The following is a 15,987-nucleotide window of genomic DNA, read 5'->3' on the forward strand; positions in this document are numbered from 1 at the left end:
TTAGAGTTCTATGTTGAAATTGAACAAGAAGGTTTTGAAGTATCAGAGTTCTATGTTGAAATTGAACAAGAAGGTTTTGGAGTACCAGAGTTCTATGTTGAAATTGAACACGATGGTTTTGGAGTATCAGAGTTCTATGTTGAAATTGAACACGATGGTTTTGGAGTATCAGAGTTCTATGTTGAAATTGAACAAGAAGGTTTTGACTATTAGAGTTCTATGTTGAAATTGAACACAATGGTTTTGGAGTACCAGAGTTCTATGTTGAAATTGAACACGATGGTTTTGGAGTATCAGAGTTCTATGTTGAAATTGAACAAGAAGGTTTTGGATTACCAGAGTTCTATGTTGAAATTGAACAAGAAGGTTTGGATTAGTAGAGTTCTATGTTGAAATTGAACAAGAAGGTTTGGATTATTAGAGTTCTATGTTGAAATTGAACACGATGGTTATGGAGTATCAGAGTTCTATGTTGAAATTGAACAAGAAGGTTTTGGAGTACCAGAGTTCTATGTTGAAATTGAACAAGAAGGTTTTGGAGTACCAGAGTTCTATGTTGAAATTGAACAAGAAGGTTTGGACTATTAGAGTTCTATGTTGAAATTGAACACGATGGTTTAGACTATTAAAATTTTATGTTGAAATTGAACAAGAAGGTTTTGGAGTACCAGAGTTCTATGTTGAAATTGAACACGATGGTTTTGGAGTATCAGAGTTCTATGTTGAAATTGAACACGATGGTTTTGGAGTATCTGAATTCTATGTTGAAATTGAACACGATTGTTTTGGAGTATCAGAGTTCTATGTTGAAATTGAACAAGAAGGCTTTGGATTACCAGAGTTCTATGTTGAAATTGAACACGATGGTTTAGACTATTAAAATTCTATGTTGAAATTGAACAAGAAGGTTTTGAAGTATCAGAGTTCTATGTTGAAATTGAACACAGTGGTTTTGGAGTATCAGAGTTCTATGTTGAAATTGAACATGATGGTTTTGAAGTATCGGAGTTCTGTGTTGAAATTAAAGACGAAGTATATCTTGAATACTCACAAGAGCAACAGAATTCAACCGTTATATTATTGTAATATTTAAAAGAAAGCACTGTAACTTTAAACAAAATTTATCGTTGACTGGTGTGCGTAAGATTGTTAGTTCGCAATAATATTTTTTAGCACCCAGATGTTTTCTTCGAGTATCGTTTCCCAGTTTCTAACTTCGCTCCAACACGAAACACGAGATCAAATGTTTCAGGTCTGGGTTAAATTGAAGCTTAGGTCATGGGTTAATCGTGTTTGCGCTGGACAAGTCTCCAGCGATCAATGATGAATACATTAACTCCGTATCATGGACTTTCGTTGAAGTATACGCGACCTTTTTGAGTTAATAAAAAATACGTCACATTTGAGAACAAAACAAAACGTTTAATCGATGCAAAGCGTGTTAGAAGTTCAAGTGCAAAGAAATGTAAAGTACACGGTGATTTATTTTCTTACTTTATTGCGTAGAATTAATTTTTTTAAATATTCTTGAGTTCCACAAGATGGCTCGAGTAGAATTGTTTTTAAAAACTTAGTATTGAATTACCCAATATTTTATTCGTAAACGTAGTTTACTACTTTTGGAATTCTACGAATACTGCAATTTAATTCGTTACAAAATAAATTTAATTACAAAATAATAATTTCTTCGAAACATTTAATTCTTTAATACATTATCAATTTTCTATACGTATCGATTGCATGCATATAACTGTCTATCTATCAGGAAGGAAAATTAGCTTCGTACACGTATTTTATCAATTACCATCACGTGAGTTGCTACATTGTTTTTATAAATTCTTTTTACGAAATTTTTTTAATAAAAACTTTGTCTTTACATTCGATCTATGTTTCACACGGAACTAATTTCAAAGACTCGCTGTTCATACGTGAACAGTCCAATATAGGAAATGTTTTTGACTTTTTTATCGAATTTATTATTATTTTTAATTCGTGCATGTGCCATTTATAATGTATAAACTTCCCGCTGGAATTCTTCAAAGTTTCGCCGTGTATCTCCTGAATTCCAAAAGGAGATTTATGTCAAGATTGTTATCGATGATTCATAATATACGGATAATAGCCTTGTTTAAGCTTAGCTCTGCATTTATAGTTTATGTGTTAATTATCCAGTATAATATAACGAGAAAGTTTTCCTTCCTCTGTTATTAGTTGGGAACAATCCCTCTCACTCGATTTATCGTTATTCGTCTTTCAAGTTCGAATACAACTTCATTCTTTGCTTTTAATTTATACTCGTGCGTGTGTGGTGTTACTTTTTTATTGAACACTTAATCACGAGCATGATTATTAAGAAAACAAATACAATTTATCTTAAAAAAGATAGTAAAATGAAATACACCGAAGTAAACAAAGTAATATCATCCTTTATCTATTCGAGTATGTTCGATTTGTAAATATTTCTAATTCCACAATACTTGAAATATATTATTATTTAACCAGCGAAGTGAAGAGAAAACGTGGAAGGATATTTATTTGTAAATATTCGTAATTCTACAGTACTTAAAATATATTATTATTTAACCAATGAAGTGAAGAAAAAACGAGGAAGAATATTTATTTGTTCGAGTTTATTTTTTTTTCATATTTATCGATTGACTTTTACATAAATGGTGAACCAATAGGGAAGAGGGCGTGAAACGTGAAACTTTGCGTGACGAATCACGATTCCCCATTTCGTCATAAATTACCTTGTAAAGATACACATAGCATTATTTTGGTACGATAAACGTGACATTATTTATTTCACATTGATTCGATTCGTTTCGGCTGGAAAGTTCATCGGGAACGAATTTTACGCAAATGATCACTCGTTATTGGAAAATAATTTCTAATTCTTAGTAATTAAGATGGAAATGTAAATAAGAGCGAAACAAGTTCAGCTTTCAGGTTCTGTGGTTTAATTATTAGGCATGTAAGATCGAATCGTAAATTGTTCGGGATTTGATTGCTTAATAGAGTCAGACAATGATTCGTGAAGGAGGTCCGTTACTTTTCACAACTTAAATTAGGTATTCTGAATTTCTTATTGCTCAGTTTCACAATTTCTCCGCAATTGAACTTTGTTTTTAGATGAAAAAAAAAACTACGAATCGCGAGATCTTCTCTAATTATTGTACCTCCTAGCCAAGAGCTATACGAAGAATCTAAAAATGGTCTATAGTTATTTTTCCATTATTTCGAAAGAAGATCCACGCAATTCTAACGAATAATTTCTTGTTCGATGCACACGTTACTTGTTTATTTGACAGATACTCGGTAAGACGGAAACACCATGATGCAATAAATATCGCGTGGAGCACACTCTCCCACCTGTAATTATGTTATCGTGACATTCACCTTCCTCACCTTCTAAGTGTAATGACTATGAAGGACGCAACGTGGTGCTGAATGGGAAATCATCGCGCTCACTTTTTCACCATTCTCCATTTAATCGGAACATTGACGAAGGATAAGATGATTTGTGTTATATTTCTTTTGGATGCAGTTGATACTATCTCACGAGTTATCAATAGCAAAAACACTCATTTATAACGTGTACAACGTTATACAATAATGATGGATGTTTCGTGAATGTTATGGTAGCTGTATTAATGATTATTTAATGGCAATTTGTCTCGAGTGAGGTGAACAGTTTTTAATTACTCGATAAATGGTACAACAGTAGAAATTTTAATTGGGGATCGCTTTAGTTTCTGATTTTGTATAGCTTGAATGGTCTTCGTTTAAAACTTAATAAGAAACGAATTTTTTCACATGGCGAGTTCGCCATTAGTACAGCCCATATTTCATTTACTCGTGGCACCACTTAATCGTAATGGGTTCTTTGGTTCTCGTAATTTATTACTTTCCTGTAATTAAAGCTAATAGATAAAATTAATTTTCAGATCGCTCATTGTATTATAAAGTTAAAGACACATGTTTAACTCAAATGTTTCGAAAATGTACTCAAACGTGAAAAGAATTCTTTAAGATTAACTCACTGAAAGAAATTATACACAACGCAACGATGTGAAAAAGAAGAATTTGATAATTAATCATTCTCGAGAAAATCGATCATGACAATTCCCAAGTTGCGATTACAAATTTACCAATCCCGTCTGTTCATTGCTCGCTATTTCTACTTCAACACTGTCCACATTTTCCACTTCTGGAATTATTTAAATATACCTATCTCTGATCTCTCCTTTTTAATTCTATCCTTCCCAAAAATCGTTTACAACTCAACACCCCAAAAAAAAAGAAGAATTTCACAAATGATCAATTTCGAGAAAATCGATCTTAAAAATTCTTCAAGTGCGATTAAAAACTTGTCCATCGTGACTGTTCGTTGCTCCTTATTTCTACTTCAACATTCTCCAAGTTTCACACTCGTGGCACTATTTAAACACATCCATCCCTGATCCTTCCTTTTCGATTCTATTCTTTTCAAAATCGTTTACAACTCAGTAACGCGAAATGAAAAAGAAATTTAATTATTTATCAATCGTAACTCCAACGTCTTAAATAACGTCTCGTTGTCTATCATTAATGTACCGTTGCATAAAAATCAGAGCGATTGCGAATCCATTATCTATTTCTCGTTCGTTCGTTGCTTCGTTTCGCGCGCAACATGGCGCGTGCTGCTCGCAAACCGTCGGTCAATAGCGAGCGCGCGTTTCTTCCAGGGATAGTTATTTTACCGGCGTGCAAATTAGCCTCTCGCGGCTTTTAATTGAAGACGAACGAAATGAAGTATCGCGTCGTGCGCGGTAATTGGAAACTCTTATGCCGCGCGTGTGGAAGTGCAGTCTGGTCGTGCGTTCCGAAGCGTGAATCAACGGAACGTGCGTTTTCTACCGCAAGACGGTGCTAGCAAAGAGTTCGCGCGCGCTCCTCGTATAAATCTGCATGACTGTTAGTTACGTTGAGCGTGTAAACGAGTTCTTTTTTCCGCCTAACGACGCTGTTACGGGCCGTTTTCCATTTTATCGTCTACGTCGTTGCAACGATATCGACCGCCATTTTGCTTCTCCCGTTGTCTCGGGATCGTAGTGTCGTTTAGATACTGTGAGAAGCTGGGAGGATGTCATCTGGATTGGGAGGACTGTAGGAATTTGTGTGAGGGGAATGTGGATATCGACCGCCATTTTGATTGTCTATTTGGAGATCGTAGTGTCGTTTAGATACTGTGAGAAGCTGGGAAAATGTCATCTGGATTGGGAGGATTGTAGTAATATGTGTGAGAGGAATGTGGATATCGACCGCCATTTTGATTGTGTATTTCGAAATCGTAGTGTCGTCTAGATACTGTGAGAAGATAGAAAGATGTCATCTGGATTGAGAGGATTGTAGTAACGTGTTTGAAGGGAATGTGGATATCGACCGCCATTTTGATTGTCTATCTCGAAATCGTAGTGTTGTCTAGATACTGCGAGAAGCTGGAAAGATGTCATCTAGATTGAGAGAACTATAGTAATATGTGTGAGGAGAATATAGATATCGACCGCCATTTTGATTGTGTATTTTGAGATCGTAGTGTCGTCTAGGTACTGTGAGAAGCTAGAAAGATGTCATTTGGATTGAGAGGACTGTAGTAATATATGTGAGGAGAATATGGATATCGACCGCCATTTTGATTGTCTATTTCGAAATCGTAGTGTTGTTTAGATATTGTGAGAAGCTGGAAAGATGTCATCTGGATTGAGAAGACTGTAATAATGTTTGTAAAAGGAATGTGGACAACGTGAAGCAATTTTTGTTCAATCTCAGGCCTTCGAAGAATGGAAAATTTCACCTGATATGTTTTGCAATTAGTACCTGACTGACATCTTTCGAACTTCTCGTAGTACAAATATGGATTGTACAATTTGTGTCCAAACGTGTGAAATAATGAAAATACAAAGTTTCTTGTGTTTTGCAAGAGTGAACGTACGACCGTTACGTTAAACGCAAGTGCTTTCTAGACATGAAATTATTTATGGGAATATTTTTCCTTTAGGTAGATATCAATTTTATTGGAACACAATTGCATCATTCGATCCTTCGTTATGTAACAAAACGTCGTTGGAAGAAGTGATTTCATTCCGTGGAAGATGTTTTCTTTGGTGGTACAAAGTGTAGCTGCGATGATATTCCCAGTACATGTTCGAAGGTAGATTATTATCGATTGAGAAATTGTAAATTTTATAAAATATGAATCGAACATCTATTTCACGAATTTTATCGTTTAAAAATTCTTGTCTCGGTTATTCGTGCATCTACAAATTAATAGTCAAATAAACAATGAGTGACAGAACCTGCAAGACTATTCCTTCTTGAATGTGCAACTTCGCAAAGATTATTTTCACTGGAATCTCGATAGCATACATTATGCAATAGAGAGTCAAAGCCATTAAGCAGTTATAAACGAGATCTGAAATCAAAATTCTTCCCAATCGATTAATTCCAAACAAATTTTCCATTTTTCTTCTCTCACGACCGAAATTTCCTTTAATTAATTAATTCCAAACGTTTGAAAATTTTCCAATTTCTATTTTCCAAAGATCTGAGTTTCTTCCAATCAATTAATCCCAAATAACTTTCCACTTTTTCTTTCCTCGTAATCGAATATCCAAACCTCGACCACGGAATCTTTCGTTTCCAAAACTTGTGAAAAAATCCAACGTCGAAAATCACGCGAGAGGTTATGTTTACATTTCCAACAGAGTCGTTGACTCTGACGTCGGTCACGACCCAATTAACGTTGCCGGAAACACTCGCTCGCAATAGTACGTAACGTTCCTTGCGCCTATACGGTTGAAATTCCTTCGCAATTTCCACGGTGCGGCTTCCTCGGTATTGTGTCTGTTTACCCGCAGCGAAATGTAGCGTTCGCAATGGCGGCGCGGTAAGTATTATTTCCAACGTTTCGGTTCGCGACGAAAGTGAAAGGATCCCAGGGACTTTCCCCGAAATTTTATGCCGCGCCTGCAGCAACGATGATCGCCGCCGCTTCCGAAGCTAATGTTCCATCGGCACGAACTTCGTGGGTTTGGAAGGAAGCGGCGTGTGACCGATTCCGAGCGTAATCGTGGCGCTTCGTTGTGCCTCGCGGTTTATTAATCATTCTCGTTGTTACGATCACCTCTGGAATTTCGACCTGGTGAACACGTCCGGCAATGAGTGTCGCTCAACTATTTCGTCACCGAAATCAAACGTGTCGAAAGTCACGTAGAAATACGATAAATTGTGTTCAAATTTTAGAATACTTGTATCGTGTTTAATGGAGGAATCAAGGGTTAAGTCGGTCCTCGATATAAGTCCTGCAGTCTTATAGGCGCTGGACAATGATTGTACTGTGTTCAAATTTGATTTGAGAGTGTCTTGGAATCTCTGAGTCAAGAGAGAACACTTGTATCGCGTTTAATCGAGGAATCAAGGGTTGAGTAGGTCCTCGATATAAGTCCTGCAGCCTCATAGGCGCTGGACAATGATTGTACTGTGTTCAAATTTGATTTGAGAGTGTCCTGGAATCTCTGAGCCAAGATTCTCATTGAGAGATAATACTTGTATCGCGTTTAATCGAGGAATCAAGGGTTGAGTAGGTCCTCGATATAAGTCCTGCAGTTTCATAGGCGTTGGACAATGATTGTACGATAAAACTGTGTTCAAATTTGATTTAAGAGTGTCTTGGAATCTCTGAATCAAGATACTCATCGAGAGAGAACACTTGTATCTCGTTTAATCGAGGAATCAAGGGTTGAGTAGGTCCTCGATATAAGTCCTGCAACCTCATAAGCGCTGGACAATGATTGTACAATAAAACTGTGTTCAAATTTGATTTTAGAGTGTCTTGAAATCTCTGAGTCAAGAGAGAACACTTGTACCTCGTTTAATCGAGGAATCAAGGGTTGAGTGGGTCCTCGATATAAGTTCTGCAGCCTCATAGACGCTAAACAATGATTGTCGACTTACAGTTGTGTGGATATTGAGTGTCGGATGATATTTTGCAGGAAACTGATTAGGAATATCGAAACGTTTGTTTACAAGAAATTTAATTTCTGGACTCGTGTTGTAAACGTTGCATTTCTAAGACACGGCAATACTGCATGTGTTTTAATAACGGCAACCCTGCACATCATGTACATCAGATCATGTGACATCAACTCCCATAAAGTGAAATGTCTATTCTATACCTCGTCTGTGCTACAATTGAAACAGAATATCGTAACGTATTAAATGATAAAGCAGACTTAAGAATATGAAAATATTTTGTATAAACGTGAAGCTATTTTTATTTTGAAAAATTATCCGCGAAAGAACTTCATTATTATATATTCATTAATTTATGTACGAGTGAGATTAAACGAATTAATAAATATATATGCATAAAATTTAAGGTTAGTTTTCATACATATGTTTACAAGGTTTAAATTCCATACAGTAAATATCGATGAATGAAGTTCAAATAAACGTCGATAGAGGTTCGCATAAACTTTTCAAATAATAAAAGGCACAAAGAAGATTGAGAACCGCTGCAATAAGGATATACTCGCTTACGTAGTAGATATATCTCCACTACCTATGGTTACTACCTGTTACTTCCGCCTTCTACTTTACTCCTTGCTAATTGTGAGCGACTATCGCTTCCATTTGTCAACATAATGGACCGATCGAGGTTCTCATGCAATTATGCCAAATAATTACGAACACTAATACCTCGTTACGAACCTCAGCCACGGATTAAAAGTAATCGATCGATTAACTGTAATACATTTAATAACACCGCTCGCTAAAATGTTAATTTCATCGAATTTAATTAATTCGTTACTACTTTCGTCATTTTAATATTGTTTTCTCGATCTTTGAAATGGACGTGCTCTTAATTACTGTAATCGGTGCAAGTGATATTTATTTATATGTTATTTAAGTTACGTGGAAACGAAATATTGTACATCAGTACATTGCATCACTTTTTCTAAAACGACTGCCCGCGAATGATTTGTTTCCTGGATTACGCAAATTCTACAATTTTCTCCGCCATACTCCACGGTAGAAACCAATATTTTCGACGCAATGTTTTATTCCACGGATAATTATTTTAGAAATTTTTCAACGCACCGCGTACACGTTCTCGGTTGCATTAAAAATGAAAGCAACGGATTTCAACGTATACAATTGCGCGAATGAAAAAAAAATTCACGAACCATTCGACGAACCTTTCTGTAAAATTTTTATACTTGAAACAAAAAATTATACTTCACATAAACTCGCGATAAATGTACTCAGGTGTGTTTCGAACAAGTCTTCGTCGAAACGAGTAAAAGCTCGTTAAGAATTAAAAATAAATCTTCGAAACGATTAAAATATTTCTTCGACTCAACGAAGGAGGACGTAAGTTACAAATTTGTTTTATGAAAAATTAACACGCGTCAGTGTCGAGAGAAGAACTTATCGTGTCCAATCTCGCGGTTGATAAATTATTGTCTCGTCATCGAATTATTAGTTACTTTTTCCAATTTTTTCAAATGTACCTTATTCTCAGCTGCTTCTTTAATCGTTAGAGTGAACGACGAATCGTTTTTAAATTAATGGATTTCATCGAACAAACGTTTCTCTTCTCGACACTCGTTCGATCGTTTTTTTCTCGAAATTTGAATACACATGGAATTCGTGACTGGTTATAATTAAACACCGAGTCGTATCGAAATGAGAATACATTCTGCTACAATGTATTAGGATCACAGGGACGCCGGTGATCGGAATATGTAGATTTTCGTTTTGATTCTAATTTACATAATCTTTTACTCGGGAGTGTACGACGCCTGGACGTTTTCGTTGCAAAATGAGTCGTTTCCAAGATGCACCTGCCGGTCCCTTTGACGTGTCTCGCGATCAGAACTAATGCATTACTGATGGCCGATGCTCGAGGCCCTTTCAAGGTTTCAAAAACGAGCGGCAACGTGAGATTATGTAACTTTAATTGCGTTCTAACTACCGTGCAATGCTCGAAGAATATAACCCACGGTTTTGGCGGTGGCTCATTAAGACATTTGCCAAGTTGATGCCCGGAACGTGGCTTTCGTCGACGACAATTACCGAAGATTCATGGCCTGTGAACACTTTCCAATCAAAAACCGTCGACCGTTTGTATCTCGCCGGGCGAACAGCGGTGAACATTTACGATAAAATTGGAAAGATCGAAGGAGACCCTGGTTGAACGTTTAAAAAGGAGTAAATGTAGCTGATGGAATGTTTGAAAGGAATTAAATAAAGTTGGTCGAGTATTCGAAAAGAGTTATATAAAGTTGGTCGAGGGTTTGAAAGGAATTAAATGTAGCTGGTTCAGTGTTTGAAAAGAGTTATATAAAGTTGGTCGGGTATTCGAAAAGAGGTAAATAAAGTTGGGTGAGTGTTTGAAAGGAATTAAATAAAGTTGGTTGAGTGTTTGAAAAGAATTAAATAAAGTTGGTTGAGTGTTTGAAAAGAATTAAGTAAAGTTGGTTGAGTGTTTGAAATGAATTAAATAAAGTTGGTTGAGTGTTTGAAAAGAATTAAATAAAGTTAGTTGAGTGTTTGAAAAGAATTAAATAAAGTTGGTTGAGTGTTTGAAAAGAATTAAATAAAGTTGGTTGAGTGTTTGAAAAGAATTAAATGTAGCTGGTTGAGTGTTTGAAAAGGATTAAATGTAGCTAGTTGAGTGTTTGAAAAGAATTGAATAAAGTTGGTTGAGTGTTTGAAAAGAATTAAATAAAGTTGGTTGAGTGTTTGAAAGGAATTAAATGTAACTGGTTAAGTGTTTGAAAAGAATTAAATAAAGTTGGTCGAATATTCGAAAAGAATTAAATATAGCTGGTTGAGTACTTGAAAACCAAATACTTAAGTGTCAATAGTGCTCAATTTAAATAAATCGACGTGGATTTTCCGAGTAGAGGAATATTATATATATAAATTTGTATCGAACTGTTTTACTCAGATTCTTATTCGAATAACAAACAACTGGTTGTACTTAAAACATTGAAAAAATTAATTACGAATACCGTGTCAGTGATAACATTGAAAGATTTGTTGAGATACAAGCGACAATTGCAAAAATTAAAAGGAAATTTATCGTAGAATAGTGTTAGGAATATTTAAAAATACGAAAGTAAAAGTGTAATATATTAATACGTTAGAACGATGGAAGAACGTGTGAAGTAAAAGAATATTATGGATCGAAGAAATAATAATTATCGAAAGTCGCAGATACGTTTGATTTGTGTACGTTCTTTTCAAAATTGTCGTGGTATTTTGTTGCACCATGCGTACTGCAAATATTACTGAACGTGAAGTAATGGAAATACAGAAATGTAAAAATAGCATAACGTTCGTACGATATGAGAATCACGGAGATTTCACTTTAGCACACATGCAACTTATGTGCGCGTTCGCTTCAAAGATTTTTTTCTTCTCCCCCTCTCGAGTAGATGAAAGTAAAGCTCGCCTCCAGTCGTGAAGATCACGTCAATTTCACGTCGTATATTTAAATTCTTCTTGCAACTGTGTGCGTGGGTACCGTATTTACATGGTAATAAGTGATGTAATAACTTCGAGCGCGCAACTTTTGCAATTTAACGTGTCAGATACTCGCGAGAAACATCTATTAAAAATGAATATACTATAAATTAAATTATCAATGAGACTTCCGTCTCACAACTCCCGAGAATTCAATAAAGACACATTACGAAAAATTAATATTCAGATACTTTGAAAATCTTCAGTGTCAATGCCAAGATTTATCTAAATTTGTCTCGCTGCAGTTACACATATTCGTACATTTCTCTTAGATTCTCTCCTTCTTCTTCCTGTATCAAAAACTATCCTCCCCTAATAAAACATAAATAAATAACTACTTTCATCTCGCACGAATTATTCCCAAATTACTTTCTCCATTTCTCTTTACTCTCCTACATTTTGATTCCTCGTATTTACACACAATTTTCCTCTCCTCCTTAAACATTTTTAAAATTCTCAAATTTACTTCCAAATCTTTCTTTCAACCTTCTTCCTTCTCATTCACTCAAATTCGTACCTTCACCCTTCTCCATCATCCTTTACTTACCACGACAAGGTATATTTCCCCTCGACAAATAAACAATTCTACCCAACGGGGATGATTCTCAAAAATTCTCAAAAATTAGTTTCTGCACCCTCCTATAGCATCTCTGAAACTCCGTCGAAAAATGGCCCCCGAACTTGTTATCGACGAAGTACGTATTCCGTTACAGGTGGGCCATTTCTGATATTCTTGCTTTCTGCGTGATCGTTAAAGTCTCCAGTGGAGGCGCGCTTTCATGGCCCGGGCCGCTCCCAAGATCGGCGGACCCGTTATTTGTTGAGGACACAATTATCGGATCCGCCGGCACATGTAATTTGAGCGGTATTATGCGTACGTCGACAACGTGTCACGATTATGTTCGAGGCTGCGTTATACCCGGTCCCAGGCCGTGCCAGTGGCGCTCGAACGTATCTGCACAAGGCCGTATGTGCACGTCGAACGATTCTGCGCCGCTACACCGCCGATCGCCACATCCGATCCGATAGCCAATTACGAAGAACATGACGTTCAATGATGTCACGTATACCTGGATCGTGGACAGAGGTGGAAGGGGGGTGGGTCATTTGGTCGGTTAGATGACGACAGAAACGCCCGAGTTACCCACAAAGAGTAATTTTGATTGATTTTGTTTTGTTTTGTTTTTTTTCTTTTTTTTTTTCAATTTATCTCGTGCGTCCAAGGTAATTAAAATCTGTAGATAACATTGTCGGTGTGGCTATGTTGCAAGTGGTAGACGATTGATAAGGAGTTTTGGGGTCATTTGGTCGGCTAGATGACGACAGAAACGCTCGAGTTACTCACAAAGTGTAATTTTGGTCGATTTTCTATTTTTGACATTTGTTTTATGTGTCATAGGTAATTAAAATCTATAGATAACATTGTCGGTGTGGCTATGTTGCAAATGGTAGACGATTGATAAGGAGTTTTGGGGTCATTTGGTTGGTTAGATGACGACAGAAACGCTCGAGTTACTCACAAAGTGCAATTTTGGTCGATTTTCTATTTTTGACAGTTGTTTTATGTGTCATAGGTAATTAAAATCTATAGATAACATTGTCGGTGTGGCTATGTTGCAAATGGTAGACGATTGATAAGGAGTTTGGTCGGTTAGATGACGACAGAAAGGCTCGAGTTACTCACAAAGTGTAATTTTGGTCGATTTTTTGTTTGAAATTTATTTCATGCGTCATAGATAATTAAAATCTATAGATAACATTATCCATATACCTATGTTGTAAGTGGTAGACGACTGATAAGGAGTTTCGAGGTCATTTGGTTAGCTGAATGACGACAAAAAAACCCGAGTTACTCACAAAGTGTAATTTTGGTCGATTTTCTATTTTTGAAATTTATTTCATGCGTCATAGATAATTAAAATTTATAGATAACATTATCCATGTACCTATGTTGTAAGTGGTAGACGATTGATAAGGAGTTTCGAGGTCATTTGGTTAGCTAAATGACGACAAAAAACCCCTAGTTACCCACAAAGAGTAATTTTGATTGATTTTTTTGTGTCGAATTTGTCTCGTGCATTATGATTGATTACCAATCATAAATATAAGAACAAAATTATCAATGTATCTATGTTCCACGTGATGATGCAATATATTATAAATCTTGGACATGATCTTATTTGTTGTTCACGTAGCCAGGAACCAACGTAACGGACAAACGTAGCAAACGTTATAAAACAAATACCAATTGACTAACAACAGTCTCCTTTATATGTCACTTCGCGTGTTGGCACGCGACAATAGCTATTCACTGACATTACTTCCGCGAGGAAAGTTTGTCATCTTTCCTGTCGTTACTTTCCTTTGGTACAGTATTAGTATAGCAGTCATTCTTTAGAACAAATATCCGTGTTGTACATCCGAAGTGCAAAAATATAAATTCCCTATTGATATATCCTCCATGGAGTTCTACTTAAGAAAAAGATGCAATTATGCACCAATGCACAAAACTGCATAAGACTATTTTCAGAGTAGACATCATTTGATACCATTTCGTTTAAATAAATGAACGCCTAAAAAAAGTCCTCGAGGACGAAGAGTCGTGTTCCAATGTAACTTTTTCAAGTACGTTGAAAAAGTTTACAAAGTATTATCAATCAATATTTAATAATATTGTAATTCACATAAATCTAAACAGTAACTACGTTTACTAAGAACAGTTTGCCAGAAACCTTTCGAGATCAAACCTTAAAAAATTCAATAAAAAAAAAGAACTGTATAAACCTAATTTTGGTACGATACAGGGTGTCCCAATCGACACAAATCGTAACTTCTATCCAGATCTAAGATCTCAACTTTCTTCCACAGGTATCATAACACGATTCGACATTCTCCAACCTTTCTTCGAACGTTCTCAAATGCAACTATAGAAACAGTACCTATAGAAACAGAGAATAGTAACCGTACCAGGTTTCGAATACGAATCACGTAACAACCAATACTGTTACAGTAATTAAATAGAGAATTTCGAAACGCGCGGTTAATAACAGACGTTTGTTCATTGAAATTGCAGTGATTCGATGGATTATCGCAAATTAACAGCGTCCAGTCTCAACGCGGTGATTCTCGCTCGTTTCTCGAAACATTGATAGTCTACGAAGCAAAATTGCCATAACTCGCTCGACGACGAACCTTCCTTCCGATAGAACACACGTCTACCCCTATAATTTTCGATTTTAATAAGCGAACGGATCGTGACTAGGCTCCTTCGAACGAACGCCACTCTGTTTACGCGGACCTGATCGCAATCACGTGATCGTGTATTAAAAAATAACTCTCTGGGGGTGGGGAGGATACGAACAGTGTCGTTCTTCGCTAAATTAGAGAAGAATTAAACGAAATTAGCCGGCAGTATCATTCCGCGCGGAAGGGTGATCACGCGTTTATGCTCGCGCGCTGATTGCGACTAATTAGAAACGAGGTGAAATTCAGTCGCGTTCCGTTACGTCAGCGCGCAGTTTCTTTAATTAGTTGTGAAATGTACGATAGCGGGGGGCAGAATCACAGTCTCGAGTCGAGGGACTCGTGAATCGTTTTTTCGATTTAGCGCGACATTTAACGCTGTTTATTTGAAGCTGAGGCGGGACAAATTTTTATTCGAACGAAAGACGATGTTGGAGTAGAAATGAAAATTTGAAAGATGGACTGAAATAATTCTATAATGAACGTATAGAAATTTGGCACGGAGTATTAATTTTTAACGAAAGACTTTATTTCCTTTTTAATTTCTATACCTCGAGTTACTGGTGAATATTATATAACGCTCTTGAGGAGCTTTGTTTTTTTTTAATATTTACTACATTTGATGAAGAATTACACGAAAGGAAGAATGGTTGATTTGCGAGATAAGGAATCGAATATAAAACTTACTTTCAATTCCAATATTTATGAATAAAAGGAAAATACTGATGTAACTCTTCGTTACTTTGTTTTTAAAAACTCAGTAATCTATCTTAAGGAAATACAATTTAAATCAAACGATTTACTCGTCTGATCCAAGTAATTGAATATACTATCGAAGTTAAATCCAAAAGTTTGAACACAGCACTATTATTTGAAGAATTAATTTTTAAGATATTATAACGAAAGGAATATGAACTTGTTTAGAATGAATTATACATTAAATTATACTAGTAATTATACTTGGAATTATACTTGGAATTATACTTGGAATTATACTTGGAATTGTACTAAAGAATTATTTATTTCTATATACGTGCAAACAATATCAGTTGCAACAGGATATAAATTTGTTGCAAGATTACACGATTACTTTTACCGGCCTATTTCGATTGCAACTGTTGATTCGCATTATTCAACGTGATTTAACGTTAACGAACTCGTCTCGGATGG

The sequence above is a fragment of the Ptiloglossa arizonensis genome, chromosome 4 (assembly GCF_051014685.1).
Source record: "Ptiloglossa arizonensis isolate GNS036 chromosome 4, iyPtiAriz1_principal, whole genome shotgun sequence".
NCBI lineage: Eukaryota > Metazoa > Arthropoda > Insecta > Hymenoptera > Colletidae > Ptiloglossa > Ptiloglossa arizonensis.